General features: G+C 42.1%; 1 protein-coding gene across 22 annotated transcripts in view; it reads right to left on the bottom strand.

Moving 5' to 3' along the window:
* The window catches only part of PTK2 (protein tyrosine kinase 2), a 224,867-nt gene that overhangs the window by 182,744 nt on the left and 15,547 nt on the right, over nt 1–26,576 (bottom strand). For 6 of the 22 annotated variants that reach the window (XM_060195946.1, XM_060195949.1, XM_060195945.1 and 3 more), the window contains exon 2: nt 1,602–1,698. The exons of the other annotated variants lie outside the window; for them this stretch is intronic. The gene's annotated coding sequence lies outside the window, so the exon portion shown is untranslated. The remainder of the gene's footprint in view (nt 1–1,601; nt 1,699–26,576) is intronic. 22 annotated transcript variants of the gene reach the window in all.

Raw genomic sequence — 26,576 nt, 5'->3', positions numbered from 1 at the left:
GTGTAACTTTTCTGTCTTTCCCATAATAATTCAACCCCCACTAGGTCCTCCTCTGCCATCATGTTCCAGGACCCGAACCTCCCCCCCCACCCCAGAGACTTTTACTTCAGTGCAATACACCAGCTAGACTGTCTTCTGTTATACAGATGGAATATTTCTTAATCTAATACTGTTGAAATTTTCTATGGTACTTTCATTCTAGTTTGGACCTACTAAGAAAGAAAACTTATTCTGTGGCAAGTATTAAATCTTCTTTTATCCAGTAATCAGTGAAAAATATGTATGAATTGTGCTGAGATACAGAGGTAAAATAAAAAATCTTTACCTTCAAAGACTCAGAACTCAAACATGATGAACTGTTAAGATGAATAAGGAAAGAATTCAACAAGAAAGGCAGACAGCTATGCTTCTCACCACCTGTAGCATAATCAAACCCACACAGGATAAGCACTGAGGAGGAGCCTCTGAGAGTCAATAGAGTAGTTAAAGAACAAGCCAGACTTCTGGGCCTTGCCAGGAAAATGAAACTGAAGTGGCTTATTCTCTTTTCCCTAATCCCTCATCTCTGTACTAAATAAAAGCAGAACTGGGGGAGAAAAGAGAATAAAGGAGAAAGGTGAACTGACACCTTAAAAGGAAATGGAAAAAACAACCCAGAGCCCTGCCCCTTGTACAGTTAAGACAAAGACACTTGCCAAAGTCAAATTCAATGTAATCATAAACTACAATAAATTCTGAATACATGAAGCCCAAGTTCATGAGGTAAAAAAGAAACAACATATTGGTAAAACAAAATGCTTACCAATACCAATGTCCAGAGGAGAGTTATGCATTTTTTTTCTTTAGCAAGTCTCTGTCCTCAGTTTACCACTAAGTTCTAGAGAGGCATCTTTGAAAAGAAAACAAACTGGGAGAGAATCTCAATTCTGCAACTTCCCGACTGGGGGCCCAGGGTTAGTGGCAAAGCTATAAACTAACAAATAACACTATCTTTCTGGGGCTCAGTTTTCATAACGTTAAACAGAAAAAGACTCCTGATGATGGATGCTAACATTTAGGAGTATAGAGAACAGTATATGTATCTCTCGGGATTTTTCTCACAGCCTAGGAGTCAGGTTCTCTAAGAACACCTTTCATCAAAGGTGAAACTAGATACATGTAATGCAGTGTTAGTAAAGAGCCAAGGCCGACCTCTGAATCCCAAAACTAAAAGAAAAAGATGTTAGTAAAGCACATGCTCCGATTGCATATGAATCCCAACTTCCCTATTTACAAACCAGGTAACTTTTAACCTCTCTGGTTTCAGGTTACATGGGGGCTGGGGGCGGGGAGGAGAGTGATCTTACTCAGAAGGTTACTATGACAACTCAATTAAAACTGTTTATAAAGCAACAGACACTAGTCTAAATCATGTGTGCTTGTTGTGCTATTATTATTAACCGTTATACTACATAATTACCTTAGAAAATACATACATACAATACCTACAAACTGTTATTTCTTCCCTTACCTACACACTTTGTTTCTGTTATATGTTAAAAAGCCTGTGAGAGAAGTGAAAACAAAAGACCAACATTTAAGTTTGAGAGAATTGTACTCACAGTTCAGAATGCCTCAAAAGCTCTTGTGAAGAAATCAATGGATGATTCAAAGAAAATACTCCTAGTTTTTCACTCCTCTTTCCATAGTAGTCAGAATCTGATGAGAGAAGATAGCCAGGTATAAAATATCCTTTCTTCATCCTCTGTTCACAGCTCCACAGCACTCACCACCTCAACAGCCTCACCACCACCCACCCACCATCTTGTGCTAGACTCAGATAAACAGGTTAAAAAAAAACACTGTCAAGTCCCTGCCTTCAAACCCAAGCTCTGGTTAACAAAAACACACAGAAAGTACTGAGAACTAGTAGACTTATCATTAAACATGAATTAATACGGCATAAACAGAGCTAACAAGTTCAAGTTAAGGTGACAAATGGAGTCAAAGAGGTGGCTTGATAACAGTGTGGCCCTTGGTTGGATCTCCACCACCAATTAAGGGTGCCCCATGACAGAGACAGATGGAACTCCATAATTGACAGGTCTGAGCTTCTGGGGTGGGGAGGGATGAACTGTCCGTAAAAATAAAGAATATCATCTGATATCTGAGTGGAGGAGGAGGCTAAGTAGTATCATACAAAAACAAGACCCTGGGCTCATTCATAACACTGCATTAAAAACAAAATACACTAAGAAAAAAAAATAGATGACAAACAAGAATGTAATTATAAAAATGCCAGAGATGTTTAAAGATGTATAAAAGCAAAACATTACACCAAGAGAAAGAAAATGGAACAACATTTTGGAAGCTGTGAGAAAATCTAACATGGAAGATATAGACCAAAATAAATAGGAAAAAAAAAAAAGACTTGAAGAAATCAGAAACTATAAAAAAAAAAATGCATGCATAGTAAATGACTCAGCAGGCCCCAGAAAGCTTGATGCTGAGCCAACAGTGGACAAACTTGAAAAAGAATCCATTCACAAAGCATTATTCCAGAAGGCTCAGAGCTGGGCTAAAAAAGACAAGAGGCTTCAAATGAGGCTGGTGGATGAAACTGTTTCGCTAAGAACACAACACCACACGTGGATGCTGGCCTCTTCCTCTGCAGGAGTCACGCCTGAGGAAGCAGGGTTTCTGCATGGAAATCAACTTGCCCAGCAGCAATCAACAGAGGTAGATTTACTCATACACAGTGTTGATTTTGTTTGTTTTTTGCAGAGCACCCACAATCTCACGGTTTCAGGCCATGTCTTTGGGGGGGGGGGGTGTTTGGAGAAGAAGGAGCAGGTCAAATACAGCCCTTGAAATATGATCCTGCCAGAGCAACTGCAGGTGAGCCGGAACATCAACTAAGTGCTAATTCACAAGCTGATAGTTTCATAGTGTTCGTTTGTGAATGATGTTATAAGCATCTAAATGGCCCTTGGTGGGACTGGGCACAGGTACACTCAGTTGAGTACACACAGTGCCATGCCCAAGGACCTGGACTCAAGCCCCTAGTCCCCACCTGCAGGGGAAGCTTCCCAAGTTGTAAAGCAGTGCTGCAGGTGTCTCTCCCCCCACCCCCGCTATGTTCCCCCTCCATCTCCATTTCTGTCTCTATCCAATAAATGAGTAATATTTAAAATAAATAAATAAGTAAGTGGTCCTTGGTAGAGAAAAGGTTACCCAGCCCCTGAGAGAGACAGACGAGAGGTTTCTTACAACGCTCTAGCACCTCACCTATGACGCCAGGGCTCTGACCCGGGCTGCACATGACAGGGTACATACCATACCTGGTAAACTACTTCTCAGGTTCCTGAATGGTGAGTTCTCCAGCTACCCTAACCCCAGCCCACACACACTTAGTCCTCAGAAGTATCCAGTGAAAAAAAAAAAAAAGTAAAGAAACCAGAAGGATATTCAGGGCAATCTGGTCAACCTTACAGGAATCCCCAGTACTGATGATTCCTCCAGTAAATGGCCCACACAGAATACAGATGTAAAATGTCCTCGTCCGGCTCAGACAAGAAGGGATGAGAGGGATGAGGGGGGGAGTCGGGCTGTAGCGCAGCGGGTTAAGCGCAGGTGGCGCAAAGCACAAGGACCGGCATAAGGATCCCGGTTCGAACCCCGGCTCCCCACCTGCAGGGGAGTCGCTTCACAGGCGGTGAAGCAGGTCTGCAGGTGTCTATCTTTCTCTCCTCCTCTCTGTCTTCCCCTCCTCTCTCCATTTCTCTCGGTTCTATCCAACAATGACGACAACAACAATAATAACTACAACAATAAAACAACAAGAGCAACAAAAGGGAATAAATAAAATAAATATAAAAAAAAAGGGATGAGGAGTAAGAAACAAGCTATACAAACTACCAGTAATGCAGAGACAAGAAAATACTGCAAAAGTGAAAAACAAACAAGTTCCTGGAAATTAAAAGCAACTGAAAATCAATGGCAAACTAGAGAAAGTTAGGTCAAATTAAAGGCATTTCCCTGAAACTAGGATTAAAAAAGGGGTGGAGAAAAAAGAGGGGTCTGTGTGTGTGTGCACGCACATGCACGCGTGTAAAAATTATAGGATGTTTCCAGGACAACATCATTTTAAATAACAGGACTTCCAGAAAAGAATAGAAATTAAACAAAAAGAGAAAATCTTTAACAATTCCCCAAAGTTCCCATTTTCTTTTTTTATTTATTTTAAAGATTTTTATTTATTTATTAATGAGAAAGGTAGGAGACACTGCGAGAAAGAACCAGACACCACTCTGGCACATGTGCTGCTGGAGACTGAACTCAGGACCTCATGCTTGAGAGTCTAATGCTTTATTCACTGTACTACCTCCCAGACCACTAATATATGTTTGTTTGTTTATTTGTTTGTTTTACTAGAGCACTGCTCAGCTCTGGCTTATGGTGTGGCAGGGTTTTGAACTTGGGACTCTGAGGCCTCAGGCATGAGAGTCTGTTTGCATAACCACTATGCTATCTCCCCCACCCCATGCCCCCATTTTCTTTATGAAAGAAAAAACTAATAAGGTCTACAAAATAGTGCCCTTGGATAGTGCACCTGCTTTACTTTGTACACGATGCAGGTTCAAGCCCAGCCCCACTGCATTAGCAGAAGCTTCGTTAATGTACTGTGCTACACGTGTGTGTGTGTGTGTGTGTGTGTGTGTGTGTGTGTGTGTGTGTGTGTGTAAAAGTCAACCTAGATCAGTATGACCCTGGAAATGAACAAATTAAGAAAAATAATAATAAATACATAATGCCAGGATAAAATAACTCACTGAATTTGTGATACAGCAGATGAGAAAAGATCCACACCACGGCAGACCACCATAACATTTCAAAAGACTTAGTCAAATCTTAAACCTACAAAGCTTCATAAAATGGGAAGGGGGAATTATATATATAAAGAATGATAAGTTAGAGTATCTTCTGAATTAAAAAAATAATAACATGAATAAAAGGCAACAAAGCACTATTTTTTGATTTAGGAAAGAGAGTGAATGCCCATATAGAACTCTAAACTCAGCTAAACTACCAGGGGCATTTTCAGTCATGCATGATGTCAAAGACTAAGCATCCTCCCTCATACAGCCACCGAAGAAAAGTCCTCCACCAAAATGTGCGCATAAGAAAAGAATGAGGAAGTCGTGGGTGACTGAAAACGCGAGCTCCATGAAGAAAGCTGGGAAACTCCAGGGCAACACTGCAGGGACATTGCAGAGAGGGAGGTAAATCCTGGCTGGAGCAGTCTGGGTGAGAGGAACGCTGCTGCCTCCAGGCACTGCTCCATACTTGAAAAGTGATAAATGTCCAGTTGATGGACTCCATCTAAAACAAATGAACCAATAAAGACAAAGCGGCATCAAAAGCATGAAACTGGGGGTTGGGCGGTAGTGCAGTGCAGTGGGTTAAGCGCACATGGTGCAAAACTCAAGGACAGGAGTAAGGATCCCAGTTTGAGCCCCCAGCTCCCCACCTGGGGGGCCACTTTACAAGCAGTGAAGCAAGTCTCCAGGTGTTGGTCCGTCCCCCCCCCCTCCCGTCTCCCTCTCCTCTCGATTTCTCTCTGTCCTATCCAACAACAACAAGAACAGAACAAAACAAAACAAACAAACAAACAAAAAACAATGGGCAACCAAGGGGGAAAAATAGCCTCCAGAAGCAGTGGATTCGTAACCCGAGCCCCAGCAATAACTCTGGAGGCAAAAAAACAAAAAACATGAAACCAGGAGAGTAAATGAGGAAACATCCTGAGAGGAGTTCCAAGAAGTGTGGCCATTAAGTAACAGCGGACAGAACAGACTCCCCCCCAAAACCAAGAAATATCTATAACTATTGAACTTGGCAAACCTCATCAACTACAGCTGAGACATCCATCCATAGAAGCACTGCAGCCTCAGGGGAAAAACAGATTTAATACTTCAAGTTCTCTAACTGCCTAGGTCATAGTACACTTATTTTTGTTAGCCTGAGTATTTAATGTTACAAATTTGTAAGATGATCAAATTCTGACACTGGGCTTAAATTGTTTAAGCAGCTCTAAAAAAAAAAAAAAAAGTGTGTGTGTGTACGCTATCTACAACCTTAGGCTAGATAGAGGAAAACCATTTGGCCCTGCCAGTATCTAAGATGCTGTTATTAGTAGACATCCTTAAATGGCATAAAGCATAGTGAGGTCAAGTGTATTACAGTAAATGCTAACCACTGGATTTTTAAAGAAAAACAAACTCCCAACTAACTAGGTTATAATACTAATTAACTATTGCTATTTTAAACTCTTCCTAAGACGGCAAGAAATTCTTCCCATTTTCTTTAAGATACATATTTCTCCTAGTCTGGAACCTCTGGGACTCTGCTCCTATTTCTTGATGTTTCTTCTCTCTGATCCCTTACTGCCTCTGCTGACCTCAACTAAATCAGTGCTACTGCTGGATTAAAAAATTAAATGCAACTGTACACTGGGGTCTGAGAGGTGGTGTCTGACTTGCATGTGTGAGACCTTGGGTTTGACCCCCTAGAACAAGAGTGGGGAATGTCCAGCCTGAGAAATTACTTAATCTGGCCCTATCAAGGCAAAAACAGGAGGAAGTCAAAATTCAATAATCCTAAGAGCTTTTCTCATAGTAACATTAAGTAAAGATTTTATTTACTTATTAATGAGAGGAATAGTAGGAGAGGAAAAAAGAGAAAGAACCACACATCATTCTGGTACATGTGCTGCCAGAGATTGAACTCAGGACGTCATGCGAACACTATCCACTGCGCCTAGACCACAGTAAAGATTTTTAAATTGATGATTTTATATGGCTCATGAATGATGCTATAGTCAAATATGAGAGGAACAAAAACAAAATTAGAACTCCAAGGATAGGGGAGCAATGCTTTAGTCTCTTTCCTCCCACATATCTCTTTTTAAAAAAAAAAGTAAAAATTGGGTTAGGGAAGAAGTAATTAAGGTAGACAGCAAGCATGAAACCTTGAGTTTAATCTCTGGCACCACATTTTTAAAAATCAGGGATGAGCAATGCTTCTATCAGTAAAGTTCAAGTGGCTTTATGATTTAAGAGGTCAGAGTAATCATGGCCGTACTTGCCAGGCAAAACTTAGCGCATTTAAGCCAAAGCCACTCAGAGAATTACTATGATGCAATTTATGAGTGTGTCTTGGTTTGAGGTGCCAGCTAAGTATGAATTAAGAATATGAGCCCCTCTGTTCACAGTTGTATTATTCATAATAGGCAAGTTATGGAAGCAACTTAAATGTCCATCAACAGATGACTAGGTAAATGGACTGCTATTCCACTATTCCACAATTTAAAAAGATGAGATTATATCCTTTGAGATAAAGTAGGTGGAACTGAAGGTGATTATGTTTAATAAAGCAAGAGATGAGAAACAACTAATTTCACCCATATGTGTAAAACAGATAACTGAAACAAACTTGCAAAAAAAAAAAAAAAAGTAGCCAGAGGCATCACACTCCCAGATCTCCAATTGTATTACAGGACCATTGTCATCAAAACTGCTTGGTACTGGAACATGACTAGACACACTGACCAGTGGAACAGAACTGAGAGTCCAGAAGGGAGTCCCCATACCTATGGACATCTAATCTTTGACAAAAGTGCTCAAACTATTAAATGGGGAAAGAGGAGTCTCTCTTTTTCTTTTTTTTCTATATTTATTTGATGGAGGCAGCCAGAAATGGAGAGGGAATGGGGAGACAGAAAGGGAGAGACACCTACAACACTGCTTCACCACTTGCAAAGCTTTCCCCCTGCAGGTGGAGACCGGGGACTAGAACCCAGGTCCTTACACACTGTAATGTGTGCTCAACCAGGTATGCCACCACCCGGCCCCCAAGATGAGTCTCTTCAACAGATGGTGTTGGAAAAAATGGGTTGAAGTATGCAGAAGAATGAAACAACCATTATATTTCACCAAACACAAAAGTAAATTCCAAGTAGAATCCCAAAGGACTTGGATGTTAGACCAGAAACTATCAAATACTTAAGAGGAAAATATTGGCAGAACTCTTTTTTTTTTTTTTAAGGTTTTATTTATTGATTGATGAGAAAGCTAGGAAGAGAGAGAAAGAACCAGACATCACTCTGGTACATGTGCGGCCGGGGATTGAACTCAGGACCTCATGCCTGAGAGTCCGATGCTTTATCCACTATGCTACCTCCCAGACCACAGAACTCTTTTCCATATAAATTTTAAAGACATCTTCAATAAAATGAATCCAATTACAAAGAAGACTAAAACAAAAATAAACCTATGGGGCTACATCAAATTAAAAAGCTTCTGCACAGCAAAAGAAACCACTACCCAAACCAAGAGACCCCTCATAGAATGGGCGAAAAATCTTTACATGCCACACATCAGACAAGAGGCTAATAACCAGAATATATAAAGAGCTTGCCAAACAAGAAAACAAATGACCCCATCCAAAAATGGGAAGAGGACATGGACAGAAAGGCTGAGAAACATGAAAACATGCTCCAAGTCAATGTCAGAGAAATGCAAATAAAGACAACAATGAGACAGCACTTCACTCCTGCGAGAATGTCATAAATCAGAAAAGGTAGCAGCAGCAAATGCTGGAGAAGTTGTGGGGCCAAAGGAAATCTCCTGCACTGCTGGTGGGAATGTAAATGCTTCACAGGTCCAACTTCTGTGGAGAGCAGTCTGGAAAGCCCTCAAAAGGCTAGAAATGGACCTACCCTATAATCCTGCAATTCCTTTCCTGGATATCCTAAGGAACTAAACACACCCATCCAAAAAGATTTGCGTATACCTATGTTCATAGCAGCACCATTTGTAATAGCCAAAACCTGGAAGCAGCCCAGGTCTCCAACAACACATGAGTGACTAAGTAAGTTGCGGTCTGTATACACAATGGAATACTACTCAGCTATTTAAAATGGTGATTTTGGGAGTCGGGCGGTGGCGCAGTGGGTTGAGCGCATGTGGCGCAAGGTGCAGGGACTGGCGTGAGGATCCCGGTTCGAGCCCCCGGCTCCCCACCTGCAGGGGAGTCATTTCACAGGCGGTGAAGCAGGTCTGCAGGTGTCTATCTTTCTCTCCCCCTCTGTCTTCCCCTCCTCTCTCCATTTCTCTCTGTCCTGTCTAACAACAAACAACATCAACAATGGCAATAGTGATAGCCATGGCGAGGCTACAACAACAAGGGCAGCAAAGGGGCGGAAGGATGGCCTCCAGGAGCGGTGGATTCATGGTGCAGGCACCGAGCCCAGCAATAACCCTGGAGGGAAAAAAAAAATGGTGATTTCACCATTTTCAGCCCATCTTGTATAGAGCTTGAAGAAATCATGTTAAGTGAAATAAGTCAGAAGCAGAAGGATGAATATGGGATGATCTCACTCTCAGGCAGAAGCTGAAAAACAAGATCAGAAGAGAAAACACTGGGAGTCGGGCGGTGGCGCAGCGGGTTAAGCGCACGTGGCGCAAAGCACAAGGACCGGCTTAAGGATCCCAGTTCGAGCCCCCTGGCTCCCCACCTACAGGGGAGTCGCTTCACAGGCGGTGAAGCAGGTCTGCAGGTGTCTGTCTTTCTCTCCGCCTCTCTGTCTTTCCCTCTTCTCTCCATTTCTCTCTGTCCTATCAAAGAAGAAGAAGAAGGAGAAGGAGAAGGAGAAGGAGAAGGAGAAGGAGAAGGAGAAGGAGAAGGAGAAGGAGAAGGAGAAGGAGAAGGAGAAGGAGAAGGAGAAGGAGAAGGAGAAGGAGAAGGAGAAGGAGAAGGAGAAGGAGAAGGAGAAGGAGAAGGAGAAGGAGAAGAAGAAGAAGAAGAAGAAGAAGAAGAAGAAGAAGAAGAAGAAGAAGGAGGGAAAACACTAAGCAGAATTTGGGCTGGAGTTGGTCTATTGCACCAAAGTCAAAGACTCGGGGTTGGGGGAGAGTTCTTAGAACAGGACAGGATGGCAGAGCACCTAGTGGGGGTTGTATTGTGTGGAAAACTGAGAAATGCTATGCATGTACAAACTATTGTATTTAATGTTGACTGTAAAGCATTAATCCCCCAATAAGGAAATAAAAAATAAAATAGTCAAACTGTCTCTCAGACTTTGTGAGCACTGTCATGCTTAGGTGGGTGACACAGAACTTTGGGGGTAGGTGTGGTATGAAAATAAACTCAATTCTTATAATTTTGTAGACTTTTAATAAGCAAAAATTGAGAACAAACAATTAAATAAAACAGAGGAACATACTTAGATATAAAAATACAGAAATGATACAAGAAAAACAGTGATAGGAAAGGATCTACCATGAAATAAAGGGGATGGGGCGGGTAGTGACACACCTGGTTGAGCACTCATGCCACCATGTGCAAGAACCTGGGTTCAAGCCCTCACCCCAGTTCCCACCTGCAAGAGATAAGCCTCACAAACAGTGAAGCAGTGCTGCAGGTCTCTCTCTCTCTCTTTCTCTCTTTTTCTCTCTCTCTCTATCCCTCTTTCTGTCTCTTCTTTCTTGATTTCTCTCTACCTTTAGGCAACAAATAATAAAGTATAAAAAAAAAAGGAAAACTGGTGTTTCTATATTAATACCCAACAAACTAGGTCTTAACCCCCCAAAAAAGTCACACTGCACATTACAATGTACACTGTAACATATAATACTTATGATGAAAGTTTCATTCAGTAGGAAGATACAATTCTAACTATGCACTATATTACTAGCCACGGAATATATATGTCACAAAACAATGAGATAACAAGGAAAAAAACCAAAACTGCACAGTGGTAATTTTATTACACTAATCTTTCAGGATAGATGTTTATCCTTTCTTCTAGGGAACATCTAAGCTGCAAAATTATTTGGTATGTGGTCCAGGAGATGGCACAGTGGATAAAGCATTGGACTCTCAAGCATGAGGTCCTGAGTTCAATCCCTGGCAGCACATGTACCAGAGTGATGTCTGGTTCTTTCTCTCACCTATCTTTCTCATTAATAAGTAAATAAAATATTGAAAAAAAATTATTTGGTCTACTCTGCCAAGGCAACAGGAGCTTGCTTCATAGCAACTTCATGAGCTAATTTTTAAGTTGATAGTTTTGTATTGCCAGTAAATAGTTATAAAGACCCAAATGGCCCTGGACAAGGGACGGGGAGGCGTCCCACACTCTGTTCTAAAGTAAAGTGTTTTCTGCCTTTCTCTTATTGACAGCCACACATTTGATGTCATTGCTCTCCTAGAGCTAAATGTATTCATACTCAATGCTTGCTCCCAACCTAGATTCTTTCTTTTTAACCAGAGCACTGCTCGGCTCTGGCTTACGGCGGTGTGGGGGATTGAACCTGGGACTTGAGAGCCTCAGGCATGAAATCTCTTTGCATGATCATAATGCTATACCCCCAGCCTCTTCTTCTTTTTTCTAATTCTCTATTTGACCACTCCCATCAGCAAAGGTCCATGTCCCCAACTCCATACCAATAACCACTATAGCTCTCCTAGTCTTGAACACTGCTTGACTTTTTGGCATTTATATGTTCAATTGTTTGTGTTCCACATAGTAGTGAAGCCATTCTGCAGTTGTCCTGCACCTTCCTGCTCGCTTCCTTTTCATTCTTCTTAAGTCTCCGGATGATTACCGCTCCCATCTTCAACACATCCTAATTTTTTTTCTCTTGGTGCTTTTTGTGCCCTTTTAAGCCCCTTTCCACTGTGTCATCACCTCAATCTCTGTTTCCACACAATAGCCGTAGTGCATGCTAGTGAGAACTTGGAACACACCTAATCCAAACTGAAATGTAAGTGTAAAACAACAAACTTACTGCCCAAAAGGGGAAAACACACCAATACTTTTTACTGACGGCATTTACTGGACTAAATAAAATATATTATTAACTTCTCTTTTCTTTTACTTTTTAAAATATTTATTTATTTATTTATTTCAAGGAGGCAAAGGAGGAGAGAACCACACCATCACTAGGGCAGATCTGAAGATAGAGACCAAACTTGGGATCTCAACTCTTTGAAAGGTCAATGCCTTACTACTATGCCACCTCCCAGGTCACATTTCTTTTACATTTTAAACTTGGTTCCTAGAAAAAATTAAGTTATACATGGCACACATTACATTTCTATTAAACATCGCTGTTATACCAAACTTTGGTGCTTAATCTTTTACATTTCACCTACAAATACACCCAGAATCGGTTTGCTTTTGTTAAGTCATTTCATTTTGTTTCCTATATGGAACCCAAATGACCCAACACCATTTATTGAGTCTCAACTCTGTCAGAGATCAAATAAGTACAGGGTGATGCCATTCACATATAGGTTAAAATAAAAAGTTAACCCCGCCAATGATTATATATACAAAATAGAAAATTAAACTATAAGGTAATAAGTCAAATTCTTAGATTTCAAAAATGTCTAGAGTGGTCTGTGTTTTCCCCATGAAGCTTTGATGGATCCTTGTGCTAGGAACAGCTTCTACATGCTTTAGATCACCAAAGAGAACTGAATAAAATGTCTGATAACTCAAAGCTCAGACACTTATCTTTCCCCCACCAACAGCTTTATACAGGTATAATCATCTGTTTATAACATGCTCCTTCTACTTGCTGGAACCAAAAACCATGGAAGCCACCCTGGATGCTTTTCTTCCCACACCCGCCATTCATGCTTGTCAGCGCTTCCTGCAAAACATACCTAGAAAATGTTCCTTTGGCATCACGTGCATCATCAAACAGCATCCTGATTTGAGTGTCCATCACCAGTCAGCCCCAAATGACTGCAAAGCGGTCACCAACAGGTATTCTTGCTTCTAACTCTAGATGCCTGTTCTAAGCACAGCAGACTGACTAAAGCCTTCTATGATCCCAAGAGGCTTTCCTTGACTGTTGATGAATCAACACTCTACACACTGCTCAGCTGTTTGTTCAAGGAGTCTAAGTACTTGAAAAAGCAACCTCTAACATTATCAGCCTGTGTGAAACTAGAGATGAGTCCATGTTCAAAAAACTTGAGAAATACTGATTTCATACAACCTGAAGTGGAATCTGCAAAGAAAACAATATATGGAGAATAGAAAATCTATTAGCTGGACAAATGTGCCAAGGTGACAAAAATGGAAGATGTTTGAGATCTGTGGTTATTCACTAGCAGGTACTTGATGGGAAATTTTAATCTGTCGTGTATTCTTGAACCAGCAACATGAACAGGTTAACGTCCTAACTACATTCTGATCTATCCCACAGAGAGCAGTTCAATGGTTTGTGGTGAATTTTATTGTGACTCTTTACCTCAGAGCCCCAACTAAAATCTTTCCTTTCCCTTTCTTTCTTTCTTTCTTTCTTTCTTTCTTTCTTTCTTTCTTTCTTTCTTTCTCTTTCCTTCTCTCTCTCTCTTTCTTTATTTTCCCTTTTGTTGCCTTTGTTGTTTTTCATTGTTGTTGTGGTTACTGTTGTTGTTACTGATGTTGTCGTTTTTTAGATAGGACAGAGAGAAAAAATGGAGAGAGGAGAAGACACAGGGAGGGGGAGAAAGACACCTGCAGACCTGCTTCACCGCTTGTGAAGTGACTTCTCTACAGGTGGGGAGCCGGGGGCTCGAATCAGATTCTTCTGTAGGTCCTTGCACTTTGAGCCACGTGCGCTTAACCTGCTGCGCTACTGCCCGACTCCCAACAACTAAAATCTTTGTCGACGAAAAGGCCCTCCTCCTTTTACCACTATTATGGGACACTGAACAGCTTTGGAAATTAGCTTTCACCACAGACTTAATCATGGACTTTTGTTAAAGTATAAGGCACACCAGTGGTTGGTTACATGAGCAGCTTTTTTAAATAAAGTGAATCAGTTATTTATTTGATAGAGACAGAGAGAAATCAAGAGGGAAATAAAGGAGAGAGAGAGAGACACCTACAGCATTGCTTCACCACTCATAAGGCTTTCTCTCTGCCAGTGGGTACCAGGAAATTGACCCCAGGTCCTTGAGCATTATAACACATGCTCTGCCAGGTGTGCCACCGCCTAGCCCCCAAAGAACTTCTATTTTAATAATGTGACACCAGTGAAAGCAAACATTTGAATCACAAGTCAAGTTTCTTTATACATTTCCAATGCTATCAAAACTTAGAACAAATAAGACTTCCTTGCCACACAAATTTGCAGCAGATTTTCCGAGTTCAAATTATATACAGATCCATAATTTTCTGAACCTTGAAACAAGTACAATGAAAAGTTATCTACTCCAAAATTCATTGAACTGTGTCACAAAGGTACTTATATCTAACCATCAATTAAAAGTGATTAATCTGTAATGCAGTGACATGTTAAAAGCAGCTATCAAGAAGCATCTAATAGAACTGAATAACTGCCTTCAAAGCAATGAATATGCTGTTAAATTGGCATGCTACAGTACCTGAGAATATGAATCAGTACAGAGACATTTTCAAAGCTGAAATAATTAAAACTTCCTTGCAGATGAGAGTATCCGCAAATTCTGAACTCCAATTGAGAAATGTTATTCCTACCTCTTTCCAAAGAATTCCATCTTTAGGGCCAGGCGGTGGTGCACCTGGGTAAGCACACATTACAGTGCACAAGGACCTGGGTTCAAGACCCTGGTCCCCAATCTGCAGGGGAAAAGCTTCGCAAGTGGTGAAGTAGGGCTGCAGGTATCTATACTGGTGTGGTGTGTGTGTGTGTGTGTGTGTGTGTGTGTGTGTGTGTATTACTGGATACAAAGAGAAACTGAGAGGGGAGGGGGAGATAGAAACAGAAAGACACAGACACCTGCAGCCCTGCTTCACCACTCATGAAGCTTTTCTCCTGCAGATGGGGACCAGGGGCTTGAACCTGGGCCCTTGTGCATTATATTATGTGTGTTTAACCAGGTGCACCTGCCTGGCCCCCACTGATTTTTTTTTTTTTAATTATACACAATTATTTTGAATTCAAACAGTGAAATTTTGGTACATATTTTTCCTTGTTACATATGTGCTTACATATTATCTCACTGATTTTGTCTTAGTCTACAAAACCTATTTTACCAACTGCTCCTTATAAACAAGTTTTTTCATCCTGTTTATTTTACCATAACTCCAGCTGTTCTGCACAGAGGTACAAGACGTAACTCACACACCTTCAGCTTTCTTGGTGGTACTTGTTCTACTTAAGTCTGTCATTTTACTTTTATTCCTGATAAATTTCACCTGACTGATACTACCATTTTGTTACAACCTGTCAAAATAGTTTAAAATCCTGATTCTAAAAAAACAACGGTCTCCCAGCATGACTCCTCATCTTAATTCAGATTCCTGATAAAAACACTGGGACAGGTGTCAAGTCTGATACACTTCTGGAGACATTTTCCTGTATAGAAATTTTGAGTTTTCTCATTTTATAGCAAATTACATCGCATGTTGTTACAACAGACTTTCTACCCAAAACTGTAATTTCTTGAACTCCTGGGTAATGACAGAAATGGTGCTTTACTCTTTTTTTTCCTGTAGTAAAGACTTACTTTGCCCTCCCTGCCACCCCCCTCAAAGAAAAGCTTTGGCCCTTGCCCAGATCCTGGAAGTATCTTGGAATTTCCTGCATGATAAAGTTGTTTTTGTTTAGCTGGGGGCTAATTTTAACAATGTGATTTATGGTGGAGCCCAGGGTTCCACATCAGCTTGCTCTCTAAGACTGGAGATTAATTTCAGCCAGGTGGGCAGTGTGTAAGTGACCAACCCACAGCAAATCCCCTGGACACCAAGGCTCAGGTGTGCTTCCCTGATTGACACCATTCAAAGCTGGGAGAAATCTCGACAGATCCTTGTTGAGAGAATGAAACACAGCCCCCTGAAAGAGGACACTGGAAGTTCATGCTTGGTCTCTCTTGTCACTCTACACTATGTACTGTCCTCGGCTGATTTTCAGTCATAGCCTTTCAATATAGTAAGCCAAAACCCAGGGGAGGACCTAGTGGGGGTTGAACTGTCAGGTGGAAAACTGGGAAATGTTATGCATGTACAAACTATTGTGTTTTGCTGTCAACTGCAAGCCATTAATCTCCCAATAAAGAAATTTTAAAAAATAATAATAATAATAAGTCATAACCATGAGAATGATGGCTTCCTAAGTTCTCTGAGTTCCTGTGTACCAATGAAACTATAGGTAGTCTTGGGAACTTCTACAACTCTTACGCCTTTGAGATTCAGAACATATTTTCACTAACACATGAGGATGCTGGTTTAAAACACAGCAGACAGTTCTCTCTATCAAAACAATTCTGAGGAGTGGTCCCAGGTATTTGCATTTTAAACATTTCCTGTTGATTCTTAATAACACTACTTTCTACCCATGCACTAATAAAAGCTTTATGAAGGCTGGGATCGTCTCTTTCAATGAACCCCACCATCTAGCACAAAGTCTGCCACAGGGCAGATATTCAAGAGTGGCTCTTGAAAACCCTGCAGATAGGTGGGGAGAACTATTACTATTAGTCTTTTAAAACTCAGAATATGTGTTGGGGAGCTAGCTATGTTTTTTATAAGAGTACAGGATTTGGCACGCTTGAGGGCTCGAATGTCCCAGGTTCAGCCCCTGCACTATCCATAAGCCACAACTGAGCAATCTCCTCATCCTCCTGACTTTCTCACACACACACACACAAATTAATACAACACAAAGGCACACATACTGTTTCTCAACTATCCAAGATAATGTGGAATTAAGTGAAAAGAAACCAAAGTTACTTGGAAACAATTTGGGCAACTGATTCAATAAGGTCCATTTCTTAAAACAATTTTCAGTAAAATTGATTGTTTCAACCTCTCTGGAAAGTAACAGGTCACTTGAGTTTAATAAGCTGTCTTCCAACACTGTTACCTAGTAAAAGGAATACCACCGAGTCCAATCAGCTAAAATATTAAGGGCTCTCTCCACTTCACCTAAGAGTTCACCGTAATACCAGCTAAACTTAGTACACTCACACACTTGTAACTCTAAAGAAACTACACCTATTTCTGGAGTTGGCATATCCTACTATAAAATCACACCTGCCCATCTCTCATAGTCATGTGACCATAAAATAAGTCTAATAACACAGAAACTTCAGCTTTGTTTAATGTACTGATTATGCTACTGTATTGCATGCTGGAAATGTTCACCGTCAATTAAGAGCTACAAATACCAGGCCAGTCTCCTCTGCCGCAAGTATGTGCCTGATTTTGTCTTTTGGAGAGGAAGTGGAGACTAAGAAGAACATTTTAAGGGTGTTGGGTGGTAGTGCAGCGGGTTAAGCGCACATGGTGAAAAGCGCAAGGACCCACTTAAGGATCCCGGTTAGAGCCCCCGGCTCCCCACCTGCAGGGGAGTCGCTTCACAGGCGGTGAAGCAGGTCTGCAGGTGTCTGTCTTTCTCTCCCCCTCTTTGTCTTCTCCTCTTCTCTCCATTTCTCTCTGTCCTATCCAACAATGAATGACATCAACAACAACAATAACCACAACAAGGCTACAACAACAAGGGCAACAAAAGGGGGAAAAATGGCCTCCAGGAGCAATGGATTCATGGTGCAGGCACTGAGCCCCAGCAGTAACCCTGGAGGCAAAAAAGAAAGAAAAGCATTTTACAGGTCCAAGAAGGATCAGAGGACCTAGTGGGGGTTGTATTGTTATATGGGAAACTGGGGAATGTTATGCATGTACAAACTATTGTACTTACTGTTGAATGTAAAACATTAATTCCCCAATAAAAAAAGAAAAGAAAAGCATTTTAAATACCACTTGATACAGCTGAACTTAGTTACTTGGCAAGATGGGATATGTTACATTTAAGACAAAGAGCCCATCACCTGCATGATTAATCTTCCCTTACACCTCAGCCCTTCTGAGAAAGCACCAGGTGCATATAACCTAAGGAGGGGCTCCCTCTGGGGAATGGGTTGTGTCCCTCCTGATAACCTGGTGGGCAAAGTCCAAATCACCTGCTCCTAAGAAAGAAAAACTAACATTCACTCCTAATTCTGCTTATCGGTTCTAGGTGTTGTGCACCTAGCAGATGGCTTCTTCCTCAAAGCAAGTGTTTGGCCACAAGTATATTTAAAAGCAAGAAGAGCTGCATGAACTTGTCACAAAGGAGAAACCAGGGAGCCACTTAGGAATTGCCCTGAATTCCGTCTCCCAGTTGTACCGCTTCATTCATCTAGTCAGAGCCTGGAGACCGATGTACAAACAAGCCTGGATCGTGCCCTTCTCTCCACTCCTCAGCGGCACCGTTAATTAACAAATCTTCGTTTACTATAGCATGGTGATGTAATTAACCAGAACACATGCTACTAAGTCAGACATCTGAACCTGGGCCATCACTTTACCAGCTAGACAACACCAGGCAGGCATTCCCTTCATGACATGTGTTGTTAGTTCTTCTCCCCTCCCAAGATGCTTCACTGTAACAGTCTTTAGTGATCCGTGTAACAAGCTCAAGCATCCTCCTGTCATCTGCATCTGCTTACATTATAAGCGAGTATAAATCTTGACTACAGTATCAACTTCACCACCTCCTCCTATACCCATGCTCCTGTTCCTGTGTTCCATGCTAGGTGAACACAAGTCAGTTCAGACATACCTCTGCACAGGGCATGCCAGGCAGGTCCTTCTAGGTCCTCAGAACACAGTTCTCATACTTCCACTAGGAACACACCACCACTAAAACCCACCAGTTGTGCTCCCCTCTCCCAGGCCAAAGACAGATATGTAGTAGCGAATGAACAATTGAATCACTTAGGTGGAGCACGGCAAACATAAACTAGCAGAGCACATACATGGACAGGTTGGACAGTACTATATAAGACTACTAAAGTTCTGAATAGCAACACTTGATATGAATACCACTTTACAAAGTAAATTGCATGTGTAACTTCAAAGACTGCGATCATAAATAATACACATTACAGATAAGGACACTGAGAAATAAAAACTAAGTAACTTGTCAATGTCACACATGACTAAAGGCAGAGTCAGGTCTTCTGTTTCTAGAAGAGGTGCTCTTTCTACTAAAGACTTGCCCCTCTACAAGCTATGATTTTACACACTATTATTAACACCTGAGACTTTGGGAAAGCAATATAATCTAATTTCTGACTACTTTTATTTTTTTTAGATTTTCGAGTTTTTGGTTTTTTTTTAATTTTTAAATTATCTTTACTTATTTATTGGATAGAGACAGAAATCGAGAGGGAAGGGAGGGACAGAGAGGGTGAGAGACAGAGAGACACCTGCAGCCCTGCTTCACCACTCGTGAAGCTTTCCCCCTGCAGGTGGGGCCTGAGGAGCTCAAACCTGGGTGCTTGCACATTGCAACATATGCACTCAAGCAGGTGTACCACCACCCAGCTCCTGATTTTCAAGTTTTTAAAGTGCTAGTTTTTAGAAACAAAACAAGAAAGAAGGGGACCACGTGGTAGCGCAGCGGGTTAAGCGCACGTGGTGCAAAGCACAAGGACCGTGGTGAGGATCCTGGTTCAAGCCCCCAGCTCCCCACCTGCAGGGGAGCCGCTTCACAGGTGGTGAAGCAGGTCTACAGGTGTCTTTCTCCCCTTCTCTGTCTTCCCCCCCTTCAATTTCTCTGTCCTATCCAACAAGGACAACAATAGTAGTAACAACATCAACAATAAACAACAAGGGTAACAAAAGGGAAACAATGGCCTCCAGGAGCAGTGGATTCATAGTGCAGGCACCGAGCCCCAGCAATAACCCTGGAGGCAAAAAAAAAAAACAAAAACGAGAGAAATGGATACCCCCTAAGCACAAACTAAAACTAGTCCTCCTTTCAAGTTAGTCCATGAAAGTACAGCTAAACAGCTTGAGTAATAAATGCCACTGGAAGGAAAGCAGCTGCCAACCGTGCAGGAACCCACATCTATGCAAACAGTCAAAACTGACACAGCACTGAGGCTTCAGTGTGAGTGGAACAGAGGCCGAGCACTGAAGGAGTGCAGCAGCACCTCAACTCATACGGGAAATAGCAGAGGGGTTTCCAGAGGCCGAAGTGGAGTCTAAGAAACTCCATTAACTAAAAAGTTTAGTATAATCAACTATGTTGATTTTTTTCCTTACCAGGGTACAAATTATGCATAGCTGGAATTCAAGTAGCTGGTTTCTCAAGGTTCTTCCTCTAGTAAAGAAAGATTACTTAAATAAGATGAAAATTGCTTCGTCTAAAAGAGAAGATCGGTGAAGCTGATATTAAAATTAAGAACCATGGAAACCAGAAAAGAACTCACCGGTATGCTTTGTTATGCACACGGCACCTCATGTGAGTACTCACCGGTACGCTTTGTTATGCACACGGCACCTCATGTGAGTACTCACCGGTACGCTTTGTTATGCACACGGCACCTCATGTGAGTACTCACCGGTACGCTTTGTTATGCACACGGCACCTCATGTGAGTACTCACCGGTACGCTTTGTTATGCACACGGCACCTCATGTGAGTACTCACCGGTACGCTTTGTTATGCACACGGCACCTCATGTGAGTACTCACCGGTACGCTTTGTTATGCACACGGCACCTCATGTGAGTACTCACCGGTATGCTTTGTTATGCACACGGCACCTCATGTGAGCACTCACCGGTATGCTTTGTTATGCACACGGCACCTCATGTGAGTACTCACCGGTATGCTTTGTTATGCACACGGCACCTCATGTGAGCACTCACCGGTATGCTTTGTTATGCACACGGCACCTCATGTGAGTACTCACCGGTATGCTTTGTTATGCACACGGCACCTCATGTGAGCACCACAAACCGAGGTGGGCGGGCCTCTCCCTCTCTGTGTCTGTTTCTATTTGAAATAACAAGAACAAAAAAAAGTTGGCCGAGGAACATGAGGCCACACTTGCTCAAATTAATTGACTGGCTAATTAACATTAAGAACTTTAGTTTCATGTTAATTCAAAAATAAAACGACAAGCCACAAACTGGGAAAAAATAGTTATAATCACAATACTAGGGGGTTGGGATATGGTGCACCTGGTAGTGCACGTCACCATGTAGAAGATCCTTGGTTCAAGCCCCTGCTCCCCACTGGCAAGAGCGAAACTTCACAAGCAATGAAGCAGCACCGTGCCTCTGTCTCTGCTTCCCTACCCCTGCCCCAATTTCACTCTGATGATGGTGGTGGTGGAGGAGAAGGAGGAAGAAAAAACAGTTGGGCCAGGCAGTAGCATATCCAGTCGAATGCACATATGACAAGGCAAAGGGACCTGGGTTCAAGCCCCAAGTCCCCACCTGCAGAGCAAAAGCTTTGTGAGAGGTGAAGCAGAGCTGCAGGTGTCTCTGTATGTATCTCTCTGTCTCTCATCTCCCCCTTCTCTCGTGATTTCGATCTCTATCCAATATGTAAATATTTTTTAAAAAATATAATCAGCACATGAAAGTATTGTAATACACATGTCACATAGAAATAATAGCTACAAATTAATTTTTAAAAAAACACAAACATTTGATCAGACTTTTGTACAAGATTTTCCTAGCGACAAAAGAGACATGACAATATATTAAGAGAAACACATCATCATTAGGAGGTGAATGGTGAATGGTGAAGCAGTGTTTTAGGTGTCTTTCTCTCCCTACTTCCCCAAATCCCTCTCAATTTCTGTCTCTATGCAATAAATAATAAATAAATGAAATATTTTTAAAAGAAAACTCTACAGATCCAGGAAGTAGAGCACCCAGTTGTAAGGGGGCACACGTTAACAGTGCACACGGACCGAGGTTCAAACCCCCGGCTCCCACCCGCAGGGGGAAGCTCTGCAAGCGGTCTCAGTCTCTATCTCCCCATCCCCTCTCGATTTCTCAGTCTCTATCCAATAAATTAAATTTAAACAATTAAAATAAATAAAATTCTATGTAAGAAGCCAGAAGATAGGTCACTTCATCAAGAGTGAGAATATGGGTTTGGTTATTCGACATCACAGATCTGCAAGATTCATGTACTTCGTATTTAATGTAAACACTTTAATTATTACCTTTGATAAACTTATTTTATAAGACCAGGCACTAGGAAATGACAGAATTCCAAATTCCACATACCATTTAATTCTCAACAGCCTATAATTCTATCGTTTTACCTACTTATTCTATCACTTAACTGACAAGGGAATGGAGATCAGAGAAATTAACAAATCACCCTAAGGTCTTAGTGACCATTCTGATCCCACAGTTATGCCCTAAGCCACTGCATTTCTCTACGATTATTGAACTTTCACACAGAGTCAAGCATTGTCATTCATGACCCAAACTTTGAAAATCAATGCCTTGCTATTCAAAAAGGGGTCCACGGATCACCCAGGAACTTGCCAGAAATGGAAGATCTGATGCCCCACACGGAGACAGACTGAATTAGAACTTAAGCTTTAACAAGAATGCACCAGGCTATGTGTGTGCACATTCAAGTCTGAAAAGCCCTGCCACTGTGAATGCAAACACTATATTTTGAGGTTGTTTACCCAGTTCAAATACATACTGTGGTACACTTAAAATGAAATTTGCTCTCTTGTTCCTACTCTCTCTGATCTCAAAAGGAGCTCAGACAAGTGCCAGCAAGTCACTCCCCAGACAGCCATACAGAGGGTCAATAAGACCAGCCCACGTTTTGGGTCTGTACCTTTCACCTACACCCAACCTGAATCTCTTCATTCTTACCATTTTGACGGAGTTTAGGTCAACATGGCCCCATTTACTGCCATGCCATTCCCTCTAAAGTGAAACCGCAGGCATACCATCTCCTAAATTCCAAGAAAATGTACCTGTAACTGCCTGGTCATTTAGAGCATGATTGATTAAGTTGGAAGAAAGGGGCACTGGGGGCTGCTTCAGTATGTGCTATGATCCTAACAACAAGCACATTCTCCAAAGAGGGATTCAAACACATTCCTCATAATAACAATAGTCTTTCCAATTAACAGGAAATACTGAGTGCATGTAGACAAATATACAACTTTTGGGGGCCTGGTGATAGTGCAGTGGGTTAAGCGCACAAGGCATGAGCGCAATGGTTTGAGCCCCCAGGCCCCCACCTGCAGAGGGGTCACTTAACTGGCGGTGTCTCTCTCCCCCTCTGCCTTCCCCTCCTCCGATTTCTCTCTGTCCTAACAACAACAAAAGCAGCCATAACAACAATAATAATACAACAACAAAGGCAAGGGCAATAAAATGGGAAAAATGGCTTCCAGGAGCAGTGGATTCATAGTGCAGACAGGCACCGAGCCCCAGTGATAACCCAGGAGGCAAAATTGATTTTCCTCTTATGGCATTTTCTTAAATGTATGGTCTGTGCTACCTCTCATCACTAGAATTTAAAGTGTACTAAAACCGAACTCTGCAGTCTCACCAACATCAGACTTAGCCTAGACTTTTCCCTACGGCATTTTGCCCTGCAATCTGGGAGCTGGTACAGCAGGCAGAGCACAGGACTTACAGGTATGAGGTCCTGAGTTTGATCCCCAAAACTGTACATGCCAGAGTGAAAACACCAGACTGACAGCCTACCTGGTTAGCACACCTGCTATACTCAGGTTTGAACCCTGCCCCCACTGCACTAGAGGAGGCCTACAAATAATATGAAACTATATCCCACAAAAAAGAAAACAAAAATTTCAGGCCAGGCGGTGGCACACCTGGTTAAGTGCACACATTCTAGTGTGCAAGGGCACAGGTTCGGGCACCCGGTCCCCACCTGCAGGGGGGAAGCTTCAGGAGTGGTGAGGCAAGGCTGTAGATTTCTTTCTCTCTCTTTCTCCCTCTCTCTCTCTCTCTCTCATCTCCCCCTCCCTCTCAATTTCTTTCTGTCTCTGTACAATAATAAATAATTTTTTAATATCTTACAATGAATCACAGAACCAAATGTAAAAGATAGAGCCACAAAACCTTCATTTACTTGTTTATTTATTTATTGGGGGGGGGGAGGAAGAGCCTCTGTGGCCTAGAGTTAGACAAAGACCTCTTAAATGTAACACTGACACATGAGCTATCACTGAAATGTGTACCTCCTGCTCTTCAAGACCGTTAAGAGAACCAAACAACCCACAGTATGCTAGAGAAGCAGCACTATCTGAGGGAAAAGAAAAAAAAGAAGAAAAGCTTGTGTCCAGAATATATCAAGAACTTCCCACTAAGAAAAAACTTTCAAGGCATAAAAGATTTGGACAGAGTAAATATATGGATGGGAAATAAGCACATGGACCGATGCTAAATTAGGTGTGTGCAAACATTCCCTAAAACCACAGTGAAATAGCTTCCACGGCCTGTCTAGTAGAATGTGACTACATCTTGTTGCTTTGCTGAGCAGGCGCCCTGCACATACGTAATTTCCCCAGTCTAGGCCACTCTGACATCAGAGAGAGAGAGAGAATGAGAAACAGTATTAGGTGTTCCTCTGGTGCCACAGCAGCTCTCATGTGGTGCCGGAGTGTGAACGTAGGCTGTTTGCTGGCACGGTGCACACCCTACTTCCCCAGCCCCAGAATACAAAAGTTCAAAAGATAAACCTTACCAGGTTACCCCAACAATATAAAGCAACTGGAAGTCTCGTACATTGCCGGAGGGAAAGTAGAAAAGAGTTTGGCATGTTCTTAAAAAGCCAAGGCACCGGGAGTCGGGCTGTAGCGCAGCGGGTTAAGCGCAGGTGGCGCAAAGCACAAGGACCCCGGTTCGAACCCCGGCTCCCCACATGCAGGGGAGTCGCTTCACAGGCGGTGAAGCAGGTCTGCAGGTGTCTATCTTTCTCTCCTCCTCTCTGTCTTCCCCTCCTCTCTCCATTTCTCTCTGTCCTATCCAACAACGACAACAACAATAATAACTACAACAATAAAAAAACAACAAGGGCAACAAAAGGGAATAAATAAAATAAATAAAATTAAAAAAAAAAAAAAAAGCCAAGGCACCCTACTCTGCCCCTTGAGGAAAACTGGTCCTGAAATGAGTGCAGCCTAGAAGTGTTCCCAGCTGTGACCATGGACTTTGAGCTCTGACTGACAGGGACTCAGAAGTTACACAGGCCCCTGTGCTAAATGTGATTTACATGGGCACTGGGTCAGATTGTTGTGGTAAATAGTTCACTGTATTTATGTATTTTCTTTGGAGTTTGGTAGCTCCTCTCTGCCTTAATCCAGTTTTCTTGTTCTATTCTCAACTCTTTTTCCCAGACAGTATTTTTAGGTTACCTGCATGTTAACTATATCAAGATCAAGCAAAAATGACTAAAGTCATGAGCTCCTAAGATAACACAACTAAGATAGCTTCTATCCACCTTAAGTAAGACCCCTATTCACAACTGCTCTATTCCTATACTTTGGTTCCAGTTTGTTAAAGATTTTGTCCTGCTTTATATCTTACTGCCTTTCAGCCACCAAGTTGCAGATCCTGAACTCCTTGGATAGACTATCTCACCAATGTGCCCAAGGACCTCACCTCTCCAGAGCCCTACCCCACTAGGGAAAGATAGAAACAGGCTGGGAGTATGGATCCACCTGCCAATGGCCATGTTCAGCAGAGAAGAAATTACAGAAGCCAGAACTCCCATCTTCTGCAGCCATAAAGGATTTTGGCCCATACTCCCAGAGGGGTAAATACTGACCAGACGGCTCTGAACTTCAATTTCATTAGGAGCCCGAGAGAGAGAGGAGTAAGGATACTCAAAAGTAGTAAGAGGGGGCCGGGCGGTAGCGCAGCAGGTTAAGCGCACATGGCGCAAAGCACAAGGGCCGGCGTAAGGATCCCAGTTTGAGCCCCGGCTCCCCATCTGCAGGGGAGTCGCTTCACAGGCGTGGGTGTCTATCTTTCTCTCCCCCTCTCTGTCTTCCCCTCCTCTCTCCATTTCTCTCTGACCTATCCAACAATGAACAACATCAACAACAACAATAACCACGACAAGGCTACAATAACAAGGGCAACAAAAGGGGGAAAATGGCCTATAGGAGCAGTGGATTCCTGGTGTAGGCACTGAGCCCCAGCAATAACCCTCCAGGGCATAAAAAAAAAAGTAGTAACAGACCTAAGTGTGACTCAGGAAGAGAAGGCAGGACCATGGGGGGGGGACAAATATATATAAATATAGTCATAGACATAATAGTTGGCCATATCTGACGTTGGGAGAACTACTGCAGTTTCCAGTAGAGGGCATGAGGACATAACTCTGGTGGTGGGAACGGTATAGAATTATACCCCTGGTATCTCATAATTTTGTAAATCAATATTAAATCACTAATTTTAAAAAAAGGATAAAGCACAAGTTTCTTCAGGTTTGTTCTGCTGCTAGAAAGCTGTCAAATGTATTCTAGTAGTGCCTTACGCACTCACATGTATACTTTCCTGCTTGCTGCCAGAAGCCATACATGTCCAGAGCTACACAAACTATTGCAATGCAAAACTGTTCATTTAAAAAGTCTAAACAGGGTTTCCATGACACCATCTCCCCAGACGATACCTTGGGTCCACCTTCATGTTAGCTGTCGGGCTCAGGCAAAAACTAGTACAGTCATGGGCCCCTTGGAATAGACCTAAAATAGACCC

Source organism: Erinaceus europaeus, chromosome 8 (genome assembly GCF_950295315.1).
Source record: "Erinaceus europaeus chromosome 8, mEriEur2.1, whole genome shotgun sequence".
Taxonomy (NCBI): Eukaryota; Metazoa; Chordata; class Mammalia; order Eulipotyphla; family Erinaceidae; genus Erinaceus; species Erinaceus europaeus.
This window is presented reverse-complemented; position numbering and strand designations above follow the sequence as displayed.